The sequence below is a fragment of the Agelaius phoeniceus genome, chromosome 9 (genome assembly GCF_051311805.1).
Source record: "Agelaius phoeniceus isolate bAgePho1 chromosome 9, bAgePho1.hap1, whole genome shotgun sequence".
NCBI lineage: Eukaryota > Metazoa > Chordata > Aves > Passeriformes > Icteridae > Agelaius > Agelaius phoeniceus.
This window is the reverse complement of record NC_135273.1, coordinates 35,290,290-35,307,952: the sequence shown is the minus strand read 5'-3', so window position 1 is coordinate 35,307,952 and position 17,663 is coordinate 35,290,290. Positions and strand designations below refer to the sequence as shown.

Here is a 17,663-nt window from a genome sequence, read left to right as displayed (position 1 = left end):
GCTGCTTTCATGTCAGTACAGAGCTGACAGTAACATCTGGAATATCAGGGGGTAAATGACAGCACTAGCGAGACCTCTGCAGTATCAGCCTGTGTACCCTGTATGTGACATGAGGAGTGACAAGGAGTGTGTTTCTCAGCTTCTGAGCCATTTGCAGCTTTTAGGATCTAAATATGTAAATACTGATAGCAGCACAAGAATGCAAGTTTTCATTCAGTCATGTAAGATGCCCAAATGCATTGTGGACAAAAGCCAGTGTGGAGCTTCTTGGACAGGAGGTTTACAGCTCAAAGACAGAAGCTTTCCAAGTGTTAGGGGCAAAATCCAGGAGGCAGCTGAGCCTCCCATGGCCTCTTACTCACTTGCCCCCAGTGGGATGGGGGTGGGAATTGGAAGGGCAGAAGGGAGAAAACTTGTGGGTTGATAAAGTCATTTTAACAGATAAAGCAATAGGAAAGCAGAACAAGGAACTGATTTCCCACTTCCCATGGCTGGGCAGGTGTTCATCCACCCCCAGGAGAGCAGGGCCCCATCACGTGTGACAGTGACTGGGGAGGACAAACTCCATCACCCTGAATGTCCTCCTTCCTTCTTCTCCTCCCCCAGCTCTGTGTGCTGAGCAGTGAGATGAAGGACTACATTTTGTTCATCAAGAAAAAGAGACCAGTGTGTTACAAGAGTTGTCTGCTGACTATTTCTGTACTACTTCATGAGATATGAGCTACAAGGATACCAGGGAAGGGGTTGCAGGAGCCCACACATAGTCCCACCCAGCAAATGGTACAAACAGATAACTAACAGAAATAACGACCAGGGAAAGGCTGGGGAAAGGGCAGGGGCAGATTAACACCCAGCAGGGAAACCTTTCCCGCTGACAAATGGTACAAGCAGATAACTCACAGAGATAACGACCAGGGAAAAGCTGGGGAAGGGGCAGGGGCAGATAAACAGTCTGCAAGGCAGGATATTTGCTTGCTGAAACTTGATAGGGCACATATTGCGTTAATCATAAGATTTTGGTAATTTTCCACGGAGAAGTCACCAAATAAGGACATAGGGTGAAGAAGACACAGCTGAGGAAGACTCCGCAGCCTTTTATCACCGACCACCAGGAGACAGAAGGATGAACCCCTAGCAACAACCAGCGCAGGCGCAGAGAACTCCGAGATAACATGGACTCCTGAAGGATGGAGAGGATAAAAGGACTGAATCAGAAACTAGTTGGGGCGGCAGTAGGTGGAGCTGAGACTCCCCTGTCGCCCAGCGCTGAGCCTTTGCTTACGTAGTATAACTGCTTCAATAATTAATAAATTCTTTGATTGGAAATTGCTTGTTTTGAGTCAATTTTATAACAAGCAGGGCCCCACATGGGCTGGGACATCCCTTGGGTCACTTGGGCTCAGCTGTCCTGGCTCTGTCCCCTCCCAGCCCCTCACTGGTGGGGCTGGGTGAGGCCCAGAGGAGGCCTTGGCTCTGTGTGAGCTCTGCTCAGCAATGCCCAAAACATCCCTGAGCTACCAACACCCAACAAACACCCTGAGCTACCAGTGCCCAAAACATCCCTGTGCTACCAACACCCAACAAACACCCTGAGCTACCAATGCCCAAAACATCCCTGAGCTACCAACACCCAACAAACACCCTGAGCTACCAATGCCCAAAACATCCCTGTGCTACCAACACCCAACAAACACCCTGAGCTACCAATGCCCAAAACATCCCTGTGCTACCAACACCCTGAGCTACCAATGCCCAAAACATCCCTGTGCTACCAACAGCCAACAAACACCCTGAGCTACCAATGCCCAAAATATCCCTGTGCTACCAACACCCAGCACCCTGAGCTACCAATGCCCAAAATATCCCTGTGCTACCAACACCCAGCACAAATCCAAAGCATAGTGCTAGACAAGCTGCTCAGAAGAAAACTAGCTGAAACCAGTGTACCAGGAAAGAAGGCCCAGGAGCTAGTCTGAGTTACTTATTCAGGAGTAACATGCAGCAGGAAATTTTAGTCACCAAGTCCGTGATGAGTCTCCTTGGATCTGCTGGTTGAAAATAACACTACAATACATCTTCAACGTGCATGTTCCAAATCAGTGCAAAGACAAATCTGTGTTTACGGGTGATCTCAAGCCATTCTCATCTTATTTTACATCTTCTTTCTCCTCATAAATCCCTAACTGCTCTTGGTTAAAAGGGCACTTCTTCAGACTGTGTTGTTTAGCACTGACAGCGTGTGCTGCCTTGACTGCAGGAGGGTATCGTCAGAACATTCTTCCTATAATTATCAGAAAGACAAGCAAACTCAGAGGATGTCCTCTGAAAAATTTTCATTTCTAATGGCTGTGTATTACCAGCCTGTGCCTGCTTGCATGTTCTGATTAAACATGGCATCTTGAGGCTCCTTCTCTTAAAGTTTTGATAGGAATTACTGCCTCTGAGGGTACACAGAGATTTTCTTCAGCTATCCTGACTCCTTTAGTAGTGTCAGCTTTTGTTACAGAAAGAAGCCAAGCAGCATGAGCAGCATGGAGCTTTTCAGTCACCTCCTGGTGAAATCCTTTACTGTCTCCTACTACTTCCCACTTCATCACTAATGTTCATGCTGGCCACCAATGTTTTTAATGCTAAAGACCCATTCAAACCTAATTCCAGCAGGAATAAGAAAGGTCTCCAGCATCAGACAGCTTAACATACACATTCAGGGTTACTCTTCAAAGTGGATATGGATCTGAAATCACAGCAAGATTCACAGCTCCTGCATTCCAGAGGGTGCTTTTGCCTTGAAAAAGCAGGTGGAGCAGTGCCCCCCTTGGGGGGGAGCCCCCATTTTTTTTTTTCCCAAGTGCTTGAAGCATTGTGCTCTGCAGAGCATTCTCTACCTGTGCTGAGACCATCAGCAATATTCCGAGAGATTTCCAGGGGAGAAGCCTCCCTACAGTTTTGCTTTCTTTCAAACTATTCTGTTTCTCTGCCTACCACTTTCTTAGCATGTGCTCCAGGAATTGTCAGAGTAAATAATGGTCTGCTGTCATCAGTCCTCAGCATCAAATACCTCAGCAGTGAGACAGAGCTGCCAGAGAGCTGAAAGCTTTTAATCCTACACACAGACCCACCACCCATAATTTCAGTCAAATGTCTTTTCAAGGATAGACTGACAGATTTAAATCCTAATGGCAGTCTATAAATTCTGCAAGACAGGCTTTTAATATCCTAGTCTATGGCTATACTTTCTAATTCTTGAGAATATTCAATCTATTCTTCCTTCCTCATCCCCTATCTAAGAAACCATCACAAGGTTTCTTGAAATCCTATCATTATTTTATCCAGGTGCTGTAAAATGAATCTCCCATATACTTTGATGCAAATGAGTTTTTCAGAAACTTCTCCCCATTCAAAAGAATGAACACTAGAAAATATTTTTGATTTTTTAATCCAAAACTACTTCTTTGGAATGGTGCCTCTCTGGGCAGTATTCTGCTGAAAAAGGGAGCAATTTTCACTTCTCAGGCTGTAGGATACAGACACCTACGTGTGCACCAGATCACTGCATCAGCTTCAGCATATGAGAACCAGTCAGTTCCAAGGCCTGCTGGTGATGTTTCCTGTAGCCCACCTGTAAAGATTGTGCTGCCAGCCAGCTGACACCTTGCATAGGGGTGAAACACGACCTTCTTTACCTGCACAAGTGCTGAGGAGTAGAGCATTGCCTCTGCCTTTGCAGTGAGCTCAGGGTGGTATAGGTAAAGGAAGATGGTTGGATCTTTGCATAATACACTAAAGTTATACTGTATCCGTAGCTTACAGCAGTATTCACTTCCCAGTGTCATTTCCAGGCCTCCCCAAGTTCTACAGGTAATTTTGCCACCAAACACCAATGAAAACTCCCTTAAGATCACACCTGCAGGCATTGTGTAAGATGGAAACATGGCTCAGCCTGCCAAGCCCCCCTTGGGCCATGCAGAAAAGCCCTGACTTTCCCCTGCCAGTACACAGAGATATTAGCCAGAGTTATTGTGTGCAAAGTCTTTGGGAACAAAGCATTCAGCCAATCACTCAGTTTATTTCTGTGAATATTCATTTTGATTTTTAAACTAATTAATATGAAGTGCTTTGAAATAATTCTGTATTTACTGTTCATTTGTATCTGGGGAATCTTTTTCTCTCATGTGAATTCTCACAAGTAGCCTGAGCAGGATCTGACTGAACTGCAAAATAGTTGTATCAAAATTCCCACTGTTCTTGTTATCTAAACTATTCAGTGAGGAACAAATTACCATTTAATTTCACAAGTGATTTTAAAGAATCTGTTTGTGAAGATAATTTCTGAATGTGTTAGGCAAATTAATGTCGATTAATAAATCTATTCAATCGTTTTTTACTAGATGTGAATTTCACCACATTTATGAAACTACTCCTTTGAGTTTCTAACAGTTCCAGTAAGACTTGGAACTACATTAACAAAATTTACTGCTAAGGCCATAGATCTGAACCCAGCCCTGAGTCTCCCCTGTGTAACACTGACTTTACAAGCTGTGTTATAGTCCTCAGATCAGGGCCATTCTTTTATTCTGTGTTCATTAAGTGCATAGCACAATACCTCTGTTTTCCATATAATTCTTGTTATCACTTGAGAACAAAAGAACATTTTAAACATCAACATTCTAAAATATGAATAAACTATTTCCCCAGAACTAGTGAAAATAGTGTAATTTATAGTAGATGCTTTCTCAACACATCTTCACATTTAAGAATGTGGAACCCTATTAAAAAGTCAATGGAAATTTAGATTATCTAACCTCTCAAATAATTTTTAAAAGGGCTTTAATATATACTTAGAGTTGTATGGTTTTCAATAAAATAATAATTTTATTATTATTATGTACTTGAGCAGTGTTAAGCTGACCACTAATTTCATTAGAAAGGACTTTTCTTAGTAACCATCTGATCTGTTCCACTGAAATATTCTTTGACTTCAATCCAAAAGAGAAAACTGTTTGGTACATGACATACAAAATTTCTGTAAGAAATGAGAATTTAATGAGGTGTCATGAGACATACAGGGGTTTTTTATACACCATTACATGAAATAGGATTAATAATTTTAAGGAAATTACCTACAATTCTGTAAAAATACATAAAGCATGCTCGAGGTGAATTGTTGAAGAAAACACCCTCAACAAAAGTGATTTTTTCCTTTTGTTCAGGAAGCTGCTACTTAAAGGAAAACACTTTGCTTCTAAAATTCAAAATTGTGTTAATGCACCCAGCATGTTCACTGTAGCAGTAAATTACAAAATTTATTATAATTTAGAGTTAAGAAAAACATTTGCCTTTGAAGTATGGTAGAAAGAGTCAGTGATAAAGAAAATAATGAGTACATGCAACTATATATGCATATAACATAGGGATAACATTTTAATGCATGTCCATCAGTACAGAGCAAGACTTGCAGGGGGTAAACACTAGAGTTTTGAGGCCAGATCTGTAAGTGTTATTTGTGGCACTGCCAGAGTTTTACCCCCACCAGCAGATAAACTGCTTCTAACTTTTAAGCTAAGCTCTAACTTTTTCATGAGCTTTTTGCTCTTCTACTGTCTCATGTCCCCATAACAGCTCTGGCTGTGCACAGCTTGCTGTGGTCACCTTATGAAGTTTTGTGATGAAGAAAAATTCCATGAAACAACTTCTTGGTGTCTCATGTATATATGGAATTTAGGAACTGTAGCTTGAGCTGTGCTGAAGTCACAGGTGGGCTGCTGGAAGTCTTGTGGAATTCAGGAGGAGCAAATTCAGAGACCTGATACAAGTTCAGCAATCCATCAGGAAAGATCCAGTGCACCAGCATCTGTGTCAATCACTACCTCACAGCTGATACTAGTATAAAAACACTGGAATATTTTCATAGAATATTTAGCTGACATTTCTTCCCCTTTCTTCTTTCTCCTTCTAAATGTCTCTCATATTTTTTACACAAAAGTATTTATTCCAGAGTTCTACTCTGTGGAGTTTAATATCTCTTCTGCCTTACATCAGCATCTAGAAATATATTTTTTATATGCAGAACCTTGGAGGTGTAAAAAAAAGAACTGCAAAACCTAACTCTGTTCCTTTTCTGACTGGTTAAAAGCACAGCAGTAGGAGTTAGCTGGCTAAGAGCAATCATTAAGGATTTATTTTTAAGGATTTCATAAAGAGCTTTTTGGGTTTGTTTTCACTTAAAGTCTGTAATTTACCTCTTCAAATCAAAATTCAAATGGAAATAAATAAACAGTTAAAAATATGCTCTTAGAAACTAATTTTTAGTACCTCTAATTTTGCTGCAGGTGCATCTATAAATGGAAAAAAATAGATTCAAAGGAGTGGTGTTTAAATGTAAGTAGACTTAGGAAGCAGCATGGTAAATAGGCTTGCTGTCTGTGTATCAGGCTGCCTTATGTTGTGTGCTGTGGGAACTGCCTCATCCAGCCTTACTCTTTTGTGCTAGCACAGCTTTGTTTTGTTGTGCTGGTTTGTGTTCTTATTTATATGGATGCCAGTACTTTCCTCTTTATCACAGACTTGCTAGCTGGCTTCCAGTTTGGTATTTGAATATCCAAACAGCTGTTGGGATTTGAGATAACAGATATAGTGTTGTGCTGATGCTGGGTATGCATTTTTGCTTGAATTCACTGCTTTTACAAAAAGTATATACTTAATCAGCAAACTTTGAAACTTGAGTGTCTCAGTTCCATTTCTTACTAAAAATTGTCACACATTTTACTGCTATTTAACTTGTTTCCTGGTGATAATTACTGTTCTCATCCTTTACATTGAGATTGTCCTGGAAAAAATTTAGTAGCCACATGCTGAACATGCTTTTCAACCCAAAACCAGCAATTCCAGCTTGGTTCCATGCAGTTTCAGTTGTTTGTTTGTCCTGTGAGGAATCTCTATGTGGCATGTTTCACACACAGTCAGTAGCTCTTGGATGTCACTGTGGCTCCTGCATATGCCTTCTCCAGGCTGGGAAGAACACAGAATGGTTGGAACACAAAGATAAAGGTATTCTAGGATTCTGCAGTTTTAAAGGGTTGTGGTTTGTTGGTTTTTTCTTTTTTAAAGTCAGTTACTTTATTCTTAGAATGTGCTATTTAATGGAGTTTTATGTGAGCAGGAACTGAAAGCAGCCTGAAAGGGCAGTGGGATGTTTGTGGTGTTGCCTTGGGCAAGGTAGAGCTGCCAGGTGCCCTGTGTGCCCTGTGTGCCCTGTGTGCCCTGTGTGCCCTGTGTGCCCTGTGTGCTCTGTGTGCCCTGTGTGCCCTGTGTGCACTGCCCCTCTGTGTGCTCTGTGTGCCCTGCCCCTCTGTGTGCCCTGTGTTCCCTGTGTGCCCTGTGTGCCCTGTGTGCCCTGCCCCTCTGTGTGCTCTGTGTGCCCTGTGTGCCCTGTGTGCTCTGTGTGCCCTGTGTGCCCTGTGTGCCCTGCCCCTCTGTGTGCTCTGTGTGCCCTGTGTGCCCTGTGTGCCCTGTGTGCCCTGCCCCTCTGTGTGCCCTGTGTGCCCTGTGTGCTCTGTGTGCTCTGTGTGCCCTGTGTGCACTGCCCCTCTGTGTCCCCTGCGTGCTCTGTGTGCACTGCCCCTCTGTGTCCCCTGCGTGCTCTGTGTGCCCTGTGTGCTCTGTGTGCCCTGTGTGCCCTGTGTGCCCTGTGTGCCCTGTCCCTCTGTGTGCCCTGTGTGCCCTGTGTGCCCTGTGTCCCCTGCGTGCTCTGTGTGCCCTGTGTGCCCTGTGTGCCCTGCCCCTCTGTGTGCTCTGTGTGCCCTGTGTGCTCTGTGTGCCCTGCCCCTCTGTGTGCCCTGTGTGCCCTGTGTGCCCTGTGTGCACTGTGTGCCCTGTGTGCCCTGTGTGCCCTGCCCCTCTGTGTGCCCTGTGTGCCCTGTGTGCTCTGTGTGCCCTGTGTGCCCTGTGTGCCCTGCCCCTCTGTGTGCCCTGCCCCTCTGTGTGCCCTGTCCCTCTGTGTCCCCTGTCCCTCTGTGAGCACACACTGCACAGCCCTGCACCACATCTGAGGCCAGCAGGAGCACAGCTGAAGTCCTGGGCTTCCCCTGAGAACAAAGTTGGGAAGTTCTGCAGGGCTCCCCGAGTGGGGACTGTCAGACCACACATAGAAAAGCTCAACTAAAACTATCCAGAGCACATTGCTGATTCAAATACCTGACACTGCCTTTTTTTTTTTTTATTTTTTTGGTCAGACTGACACCAAAAAACACTCTGGGAGAACACTATGACTAGAAAATGAACAGATACAGATAAGACATATGCAGAAATGGAGTTTGTCTCCAGTGTTAAATACCAATACAGAACTCCACTTTGATTGGAAGATTTGGTAAATCACTGTCAAGGCTCCATATTGAAGGCTATATTGGTAATTAATTTGATAACTAGGATGTATTTCATGCTCCTTGTTTGCAGTATGTTATCAGTAAGCTTAATAGTCTTTTAAACCAATTGAAAATTATTTTCTGGCCATATAAAACAGTTACTTCTTAATTTTTCTGATGTTAATCTCTCTTTAATGGATTCTGTGGAAGGATGTATTTCATCATCTAGTTGTTGGCCTTAAATAGACTTTCCTTTTTTTCTTGAATCAGAATTGAAGGGAAAGATTACATAAATAATGTTTTCACTTCTGGCAAGCTTCCTATATCATGTGAACTTAACTGCAGCAATACATTTACCTTTCTTTCATCTAGGATGCAGTAACTCAGTGTATCCAGTTGTGGGGAGTCGATCCAGACTGGACACCAGGTGGTCCCAGAGCTCCTCTGTCACTGCCCTCCTCAGCTGGACAGCGTAAGAAAATGCAACCAAAGGCTCCTGCTACCATCCTGTGCAAAACAGACTCGACTTGGGGCAATTAGCTTAAATTAGAGTAGGAATGAGAAGTAAAATGAAGTCTTAAAATACCTTTCATTCACCCCACCCTTCTTCCCAGGCTCAGCTTCACTTCTGAGTTCTCTACCTGCCTCCCCACAAGGGGATGGGAATGGAGACATGGTCACTTCTTCTAATGTTTCTGCTGCTCCTTCCTCCTCAGGGGGGGAATTCCTCACATTCTTCCCACATCCTGGGTCCCTCCCACGGGGTGCAGTCCTTCAGGAACAGCCTGCTCCAGTGTGGGTCCCCCACAGGGTCATGAGTGCTGCCAGCAGACCTACTCCAGCATGGTTATAATGTTAATGCCTTACCACTGCCCCAGCTCCAAGAAATCTGAGGCAAGGTTAGATGGAAAAGAACTGATTTAACATTCCTGTTGTGTCTAGTATTGGTGGTGGTCTTGTATCAAGACATATCACAGGAATATTTCGCTTCTAAAATGCTCTGTACAAGTGTGCAGAACCAGGGGAACTGGAACCAGAGAGATCATAAGCATTTATTGTATTAAAAATTTGTCTAGATAATACTTAAAGCTGTTAATAGTGTAAAAGCCTGACCTATGTAAGTTTGGCAGAAAAAGTGCTGAACGTAGCAGTTTGAGAGAAATACCAGCAATACAAGCAGATGAGATTTCAGAGGTTAGAAATGCATGTGCAGGACAGGAATTAGTAAGAAGCTCTAGATTTTGGTGATGAAGACAGCTTTCTCAAGCAGTCCTTTCAGCCACCTCAAATTACTTGCTCACCAAAGGATATGCAGGGGCATTTCAGTAGCCAAGGAGAGAATGGGTATAAACTGCTGTGGAGAACATTGTGGTGAGTTGTGGCTGGGGACTGAGAGCTGTAGAGCTTGGTCACTGCAATACAACTTCTTATTCATGGTGTGAGTTACTAGGAACAACAATGGAAAGCCAGGCTGGTTTACTTGATACATATCATGTAAATGGTTGTGAAATTGAAATGGTTATTACTTATGTGCTATAGTTGGATTAAACCACGTTGGGGTGTTTTGCAAACTGCTAAACGCAGAATTTTGCAGTGTTCTCTTCAGTGAGGAGTGTGCCATATGACCATATAGCCTATAAAAAACCCCAAACAGCTCTGAGTAAGAGCACATAATGTAGAGTTCTTTAGATCCTAGCTGATGTATTTTTCTTTCTCTTTTTCTAGGAAATGTTACTGGATTGAAATTTCTCGGTATTCTACAACAATACAAGAGCTCATCAGATGTAAAAGTGTGTCCCTCAAAGAGCCATCAAAAAACCAACTCTGAACAGCCAAAGTCCTCTTCAGAGAATCCGGTGAGTCATGTCCTCTACCTGGATGGCTTTAGTGAAGTTTCTCTGGTTTACCTCAGAATCTGACTGTGCCTTGGTTCTCCCTGGGCTGCAAGAGAAGGGGAGTTGCCCTTCCTGGACCTGGTGCTTGCCCACTTAGAGTAAACAGGGGTTCCTCCACTTCAGCTACAGACACAAGAAGTGCTTCTTAGTTGTTTCATATCAAGCTTCTGAACAATAGAAATGAATACTGAAGCAAAACAAAAACATGCCAACACTATTTAATGTAGCTTGCTTTTTTTTAATGTGACTTTTTAAAGGCAAATGGCTACACAGTGCTGTTTGAGGGATCAGATATTTGTCTGCATATTGCAAAACCTGCAGCTGTTGAGATCCCACTATGGGGAGCAGCTAATGTGGAACACCTGAGGAAGGACAGGCAGCCTCCCTGGCCCAAAGCCTGGTGTGACCTTATTATTCCTCTCACCTGTGTCTGAGTAGCAAATGAGATCCCCCTGTGGAACATACACAGCCACAGCTGGCAGTGTTTCAGAGGAACTAGACTGAGAGCAAAGGAGGAACAAAGCACAAGGAGCACAGAGAGAAGGAAGAGGACAAGGTAAAGCTTTGGTTTAGGTGCTGCCTTTGAAAGGCTGGTGTAGAAGATGAGAAGAGCTATGAGAACACTGCTTCAAAATTCTGCTTGGGCTGCCTGTAGCAGTCACTCAGAGTGAGGGAGGGGAAGGAGTGCTTACCTCTACTTACCTGTTGTAAGTACAGGTGTTTTGGATTGAGACCTGGAAGAGCAGCTGCAAGCCTTGGAAGAACAAGGTAAGGTAACCAGAAATAAAATTATGCAAATAGATGGGCACAGGGGTACAAAGTAGCACAACACTTCTTTGAATTTTGGTGAAGACATGTTGGAAAGTTCTAGTGCTTCTTTACAGGTGTAGGATTATCCAGGATCAAAATGAACCCATAGTAGTCATCGTAGTAAAACCAGTTTTGTTCCTGTAACTATTTACAGTGAGGATTTTTGCTGATCCTGCTGTGGCAGGTACATACCATGCCTCATTGCAAATCTGATCTGACTAGCACAAACTTCTAGCTTTAGTACTTGTTGGTACCTGGCAGAGGGTGACAAAGGCCTGCTGTCTCCTAGAGTAAGCTCATGGTGAGTCAGGGTGGAAAGGCCTCATTTCTGCTGCACTGAGCACATACACCCTGCAGCAGGGAGTTGGGGATGTGGTGTGTCTGTTCAGGACACTTGGGTTGAGAACAAAATGCGTATGGCCATGACTATGCATGGGTGCTGTTGTTCTGCCCTCTCTAGCTGGGACTGTTCATCCTACTTGCTCTTGAAGGACCTTGCCCTCTAAGTGCTTCTGATGTTAGTGCAGCACCAGTCAGCTCTGTGTGCAGAAAAGGTGCCCCTCAAACTGCCTTGTGCTTGCTCCCTGAAAGCCACATCCTATGGAGAAAGGTGGGGACTGATTTGAAATTTGAGTAGAGAAGCATGGGTAAAACTCTGAAAGCAGATTCCTGGATTGGTGAATAGACTTTACAAAGCATTTGTGTTGAAATAGTAAGTCAGAGTTGCAGTAATGCTACAATCAGAAGCATGTTTTGACTTTGAAGTAGCTATTTCTGCTGTAAAAGCTGCTGCTCTGTGTATTTATATACCTGCTCCCCATCTATTTTCAAACTTTGAATTTTATAAGACTTTGTCTTTTTGATGTTCTGAGTATAGGTAGTTTCAAATTTTTATGTTTCTAGAACTGCCAGTTAATGTAGAGCTCAAATGCTAACTGAAATTATCTTAATTATGGGCACAATACAGGTCAAAGTAATTTTTATATAGGTTACCTCAATAAAAGTGCCTCTTGCACTTTAGAAATAAATGCATGTTCCACAATAGCTCCTTGTTACTGTCAGTATTGAGGTGTATCAGCCAGGTAGGGCAAAGAAAATGCTTTTGGAGACACAGATTTGTCATAGTTTATGTGGCCTTGTGGCACATGTGACAACTAAAATTTCAAGGCTCGTATTAATAATGCTGGCACTGGAAGAGGGGAAGAAGTCATCAGGAGAGGTAATATTTTCCCACATTGAAACCAAGTAAGGTTGGTGAGGAGAGAAGCTACTTCAGGAAGAGTCATTTAAAAAAAACAGGCAGTATGGAAATGCTTTCATATTTTTCTCAATAAAAATAAAATGTGAAGATGACAGCTGAGAATTGAAGCATTACAGTCAAGAAAATATCTTGGCCTGGGAATAACTGGGGGGGGGTGGGGTGGAAGGGGGAATGGGTTTAAAAGTCTTAACAGCTTAGAATGAGTAAGTTAATGTTTTATACAAAGTGTTTTCATTTTCTCAGTTGCTATTGAGGGATTATATCAAGACTTCTTGCAACAGATAAAGTGTTGTGTAATTTTGTTTTGGAGAAACCCTCAGCCTCTTTTTCATCATCTCTAAGAGATGTATTAAAGGATTTACTGGTTTGTGTAAATTTCAGAGACAACAGGACATCATAATTTTATAACTTCTTAATAATGCATGTGGGTGTCTTATTGTTGAGTAAAAGATTATTGGTTTATGGGTTTTTTTTAAGAAACATTTGTTTCATTAGCAGTGTGCCTTCATAATGAGACATTGTATCCATCTAACTCTGTTTTATGCAAGAATTTCTACAGTACTGATCATTGCTAGAACATGCTAGATTTCCAGATATATTTTATTCTTCAGTGTAACATAAGTTGCCTTCAGCTACTTCAGTAGTTAGGGTCAAACATATTAACATTAAATAATAGAGGATAGCAGTTGTCCCGTGTGCCATTTCTCAGTCCTTTCTTTGGTACTGGGCAGGACTGCTGGGAATTATTTAGCTGGAGTGTTGACTGCCCTTTCCCAGCCAGTCTTTTGATGAAAGACAGTAAAAGAAGCTTTCTCCTTAACAGGAAGAAGTATTCAGCTGGTGCATAAGTACCACCTGCCACACTTCTACCAAATTACTAATTCCTCCTCTCCTTCATAATTAGTACAAAAATGCAGGCACGAATCAGAAGGATTCTATTAGTGCCTTCTAAATTATATCTAACAGAGAGAATACCCTGTGTATTAAAACAGCCTTTACTGTACCTACCACTCTGTCCTTTCAGTTTTATTCCCAGTCTTTCCTGTTCTTATCCATTTTCTTAGGTATCCCTAAAATCTGGTAGTCTGAAGCTGAACTTTGAAAGCTTGAAAGTGTTCATGGTGCATTTGTTTTATTTCATAGCTTTAGCCACATGGCAATTTTCATTTTCACTTACAGTGCTTGAGACAAGCAAATGATCATTTGAGTGAGCAAATGTTTTCAGTGTTCTTTCAGTTATTTTTAGCCTGTAGGAATCTGGGACTTCCTCATGGGTCCTGAAATCAAGGAAATTTTTAGATACTGGCCTGTCACTATGGTTCCTGCCAAGAAGTCATGAGAAATTTGAGTTCTAGTAGCTGCAGTGATGAGCAGAGACAGCTGAGAAAAGCAGGAAATTAGTTAGGGTGAATTGTTCATGAAGTTTTTCATTTTCACTCACCAGTACTTATCTCTTAATTATAGATAACAATAATTGTATCTGCTGGGATCATGTTATCATGGTATTTTATTGCTTAACAACAAACCATCCACTGGAATTACAAATGGAAGACAATGAATAGCCTCCTCTTGGAAAGTGTAAGGCTGGTTTTTAATCATGGTATGAACTTAAGGAAGAGACAGACTGCAGGGGGACAGGTTATTTCTGTGGGTACACGGCCCACTTTTAGATTTATTTTTCTTGCTCCCCATTAACAATAATTGTTAAAATTACACTTTTGTATAATGAAATATATTTGGCTTGTAAGTGCCGTGGGTGGGCAGGGCTCATTTTTTCTGAGTAAGCAGTGAAGTGACTTGTAGCCGTTTGAATGGTATACATGAATAAGAAAAAATAGCTCATGTGTACTTGCAAGGCCACTAGCAGGTATGTAAAACTTATTTCCCCATCAGCTAGTTCTGAATTCATCAGTTATTTATTGGGGAATTATATATGAGAGCATTTTAAATGGAAATACAGTGCCAATCTTTATTGATTTTTTTTTAATCTCTATTTTCAGTTATGGGATGTGTTACCTTGCAGAATTGGAGAATTTACTGTAATCAAACCAGATATTTTAAACTTGGCTAGGAGCAGTATCATTGACTGATGTGTATTGGTAAAAAACCACTTAGTGCATAGGCATAACTCTGACATTAGGAATTCCAGGAAGTTGCCCTTACAGGAAGCCTTTTTCCACATCATCAGCTCAGAAGAGCTGTGATGCTCTTACAGACAGTGGCTGACATACATGAGAGCTTTGCCTTAAACAGCCTAAAAAGCAGTCTTCTAATCAGCACTTGAGGAACTGGCTAGTATGCTCTTGTCTCATTTGTGTTACAAAACTCATTTGTGTTACAAAGCAAACACCAAAAATTCAGTGCATTTTGTTATTTTGCATGGAGGGGGCTCAGTCTTTTCCCGGTAAATGATAAAAGACTGAATTACTTGCATACTTACTTTGGTCTAAATTCCTCTTTAAATCAAAGCTCCCAAATACACAAAGGGATGCAGATATGCAGCTTAAGCAAATGCATGATTAACATCTGTCTTATAATTAGAAAAATGGTTGACTTCTGCGATAAGCAGCCAAGGTTTATTTGTATTTCATCAGTCAGAAAGCACTTGGAAAACCAAAATCAAGAGTAATGGGTTGTCACAGTCACATTTTCTGAAAAATCTCTTTGCCCAGGATTTTCTCCTGGGAAGCTGAGAAGCCTCAGAGAAAAAGGAAAACAATTCTTATCTCATTTGCTTCTTGTGTGTTGTGCTCACATGTGGAATGTGTTTGGAGATTGTTTATCCAACTGGTGATTGTTTCATTGGTTTCATGTGAATTGTTTTGACTTACTGGCCAATCATGGCCAAGCTGCGTTGGGCTCTGGAAGGAGTCATGAGTTTTCATTATTATCCTTTTAGCCTTCTGTAAGTATCCTTTCTGTATTCTTTACTATAGTTAGTATAATTTAGTATAGTATTCTTTTATATAATATAGTATCATAAAATAATAAATTAGCCTTCCAAGAACATGGAGTCAGATTCATCATACCTTCCTTCATCTGGGAACCCCACAAATACAATAATGGGCCAGAAGTTAATTCCAAATACATTGAACAATCAGAGCTTCTGGTGAAGGAAGGGTGACTCCCAAGGGCTGTGAAAGCAATGACTGTGCTGGGGCTGTAGCACGTGGACAGGGGCTGGTGTGCATCCCTGACTCAGCAGGGCCTCCTCCCTCGCAGTCCAGCGGTGAATTGTGTGTCCCTGGCTTTGGCTCCTGAGTTAAGGGCCTTAAACTGAGAGTACTCGGGGGGGTTGGTGCTGAGGCATGAAACCAAGAGAAGGGAGGAAACTGGGATCAGGTGTGTGTGCTCTCATTGAGGGAGGAGGAGGTAGATCCAGTGAAGGTGGTGAGAGCCAGCTTCAGCGCAAAGAGGTGGCCAGGGTCTCCTATGCAGCAAGTCAGTGAGCAGCATCAAAGCAGCTGTGCATGCTGCAGTTGGGATAAATTAAAGAAATTAGTTAATGCAAGAGATGGCTGTGAAGGGATGCTAAATTTATAGAAATATCATCCAAGTCATGACATCCCTAGCCCAAAAATACTTGACAGTATAGTTTTACCTTAGAAGTGCTTATTGCCCCTCTTGGAGGCAGGATGACCTTCATCTGATAGAGTACTGCTTTTCTGATAGTAAAGTTCTATTCTCGTTTTGCAGCTTGTACTGTCAGAGGAGTTTTGAGTCCCTTCTGTAGCCCAGCTTATGTAAGATTTATTACAAAAGCAATTCACTTATGGGCCCCAGGGCTTGAAATTCCAGTGCAAAAAGAAGGGAATTCACTATGATGTTTTTTTTTTAAACAGACATGTTGTGATCTTGCTTATTTTCTAACTGTGATTTCTTGGCATCTTGCAGCCTTACTCACTCAACTGACCTATTAAAATACACACTGAATTCCTGTTGAACTGTAGGAACTTGGAATATCTTGACAGAACTCACAATATTTTTACACAGTTAAGTGGAAATTGGAAATCTGTAGTTTTGTACTGAAAAAGTTGTTCTGAATTGCAGAACTATATTATGCCTTTTCTTCAAGGGTCAAGCTGCGTCCATGACCTGAACGTTTTTCACAAGAATATGCCTCAGAATCTGTAGTTTTTCTTAGGCATTGCTTTCACTGCTTTATTTCTGTCCCCTCGGCCCCTTTTTTAAGAGAGTGAAATAATCAATTTATGAGATCAGGAAGTCACTCATAGGTGCTCTGATATCCACCAGGTCTGAGTTTGGTTTGTGTCTTACAAACAATTTGCTTTAGGAGTTGGAAGGCTTTGGTGGTCTGTGCATATTTGGTTTAGAGGGTGAGCATTCAGGTCAGGGCCTTTGTGCTTGGTGCCTGAACAGAGCCTGTCCTGCTTTCACCCTGGGGTTGGTCAGGAACATCACTGGTTCTCTTTCCGGGGTAATGGAGTGCTTCCCTTAAAGGTTGATGAAATCCTTCTCCCCACACAGCTGAGCTGTGCCAGGAGCCCTGGCTGTAAGGGCACGGAGGTTAAACAGGTCATGGAGTCAGCCCTTCTGGGGCAGCTCCAGCAGAGATCTTTCCATCCCCTGTAGTTTGCTGTCCCCAGACATTGGAGGTAGGGGATGCTGAAGGACGTCTTAACAAGGCATCATCTTTGCCTGTTCTTTTTCTCCTATCCTCAGATCATTTCTTGAACTCTCACTCAATGTAAGTAAAAAAATCTCTTCAGTTTACTGTATCCCTAAACCTTGGGCCATTTGAGTTTCAAAAAACCATAGAATCCAGTGTGTTTGGTAGTGTTTTCCATTCCCATCTCTGTAGGACAAAGCCATTTTGGGAGAGGCTCAACCTCTTTGTTTCCAGGGCAGAAAGGCCACCAGGCTGCTGCACTGAACTGCAGGACCAAATTAAGCATTTCCTGCAAAATATTATGTAAAATTTCTGCATTCTCAGAAGTAGGGGTGTTCCAGTAAGAGAGAGGAGGGTGATTTTATTTTAGAAGAATAGGTAAAAATACCAACAATTCATTCAGTGGGTTACTATCACACATTTATCCCCTCATTCATTCTAAAATGTAATTAAATCATCCTTCTTGCTTTGTTCAGTTTTGTTGCTTTTTACTCATAATTTTTTTCATTTTCTTAAGGTTTGCTCTTATGTCTCTCACTTGCATTGTCACACTTGCTCATTTTAATTTTAGGTGTTGAAGATGCTCTTTTTATTGTCTGCTTTCTTATCAGATCAGCTTCTCAGATTGTTGCTGCAGGATACTTAAAGAATGAGACTTTCATCTGCAATAGTTGGCAGATTGCATCAATTCGTGGTTGAGGGAGAAA

The 17,663-nt window shown here is 42.1% G+C and overlaps 1 long non-coding RNA gene across 1 annotated transcript in view; it reads left to right on the top strand.

Annotated features, from left to right (window-relative positions):
• The first annotated feature begins 6,974 nt into the window (after nt 1–6,974).
• Nucleotides 6,975–17,663, top strand: part of LOC143694803 (uncharacterized) — a 38,707-nt gene continuing 28,018 nt past the window's right edge. The window contains exons 1-3 of the long non-coding RNA XR_013183525.1: nt 6,975–7,047; nt 8,733–8,832; nt 10,086–10,216. This is a non-coding gene — a long non-coding RNA (uncharacterized LOC143694803). The remainder of the gene's footprint in view (nt 7,048–8,732; nt 8,833–10,085; nt 10,217–17,663) is intronic.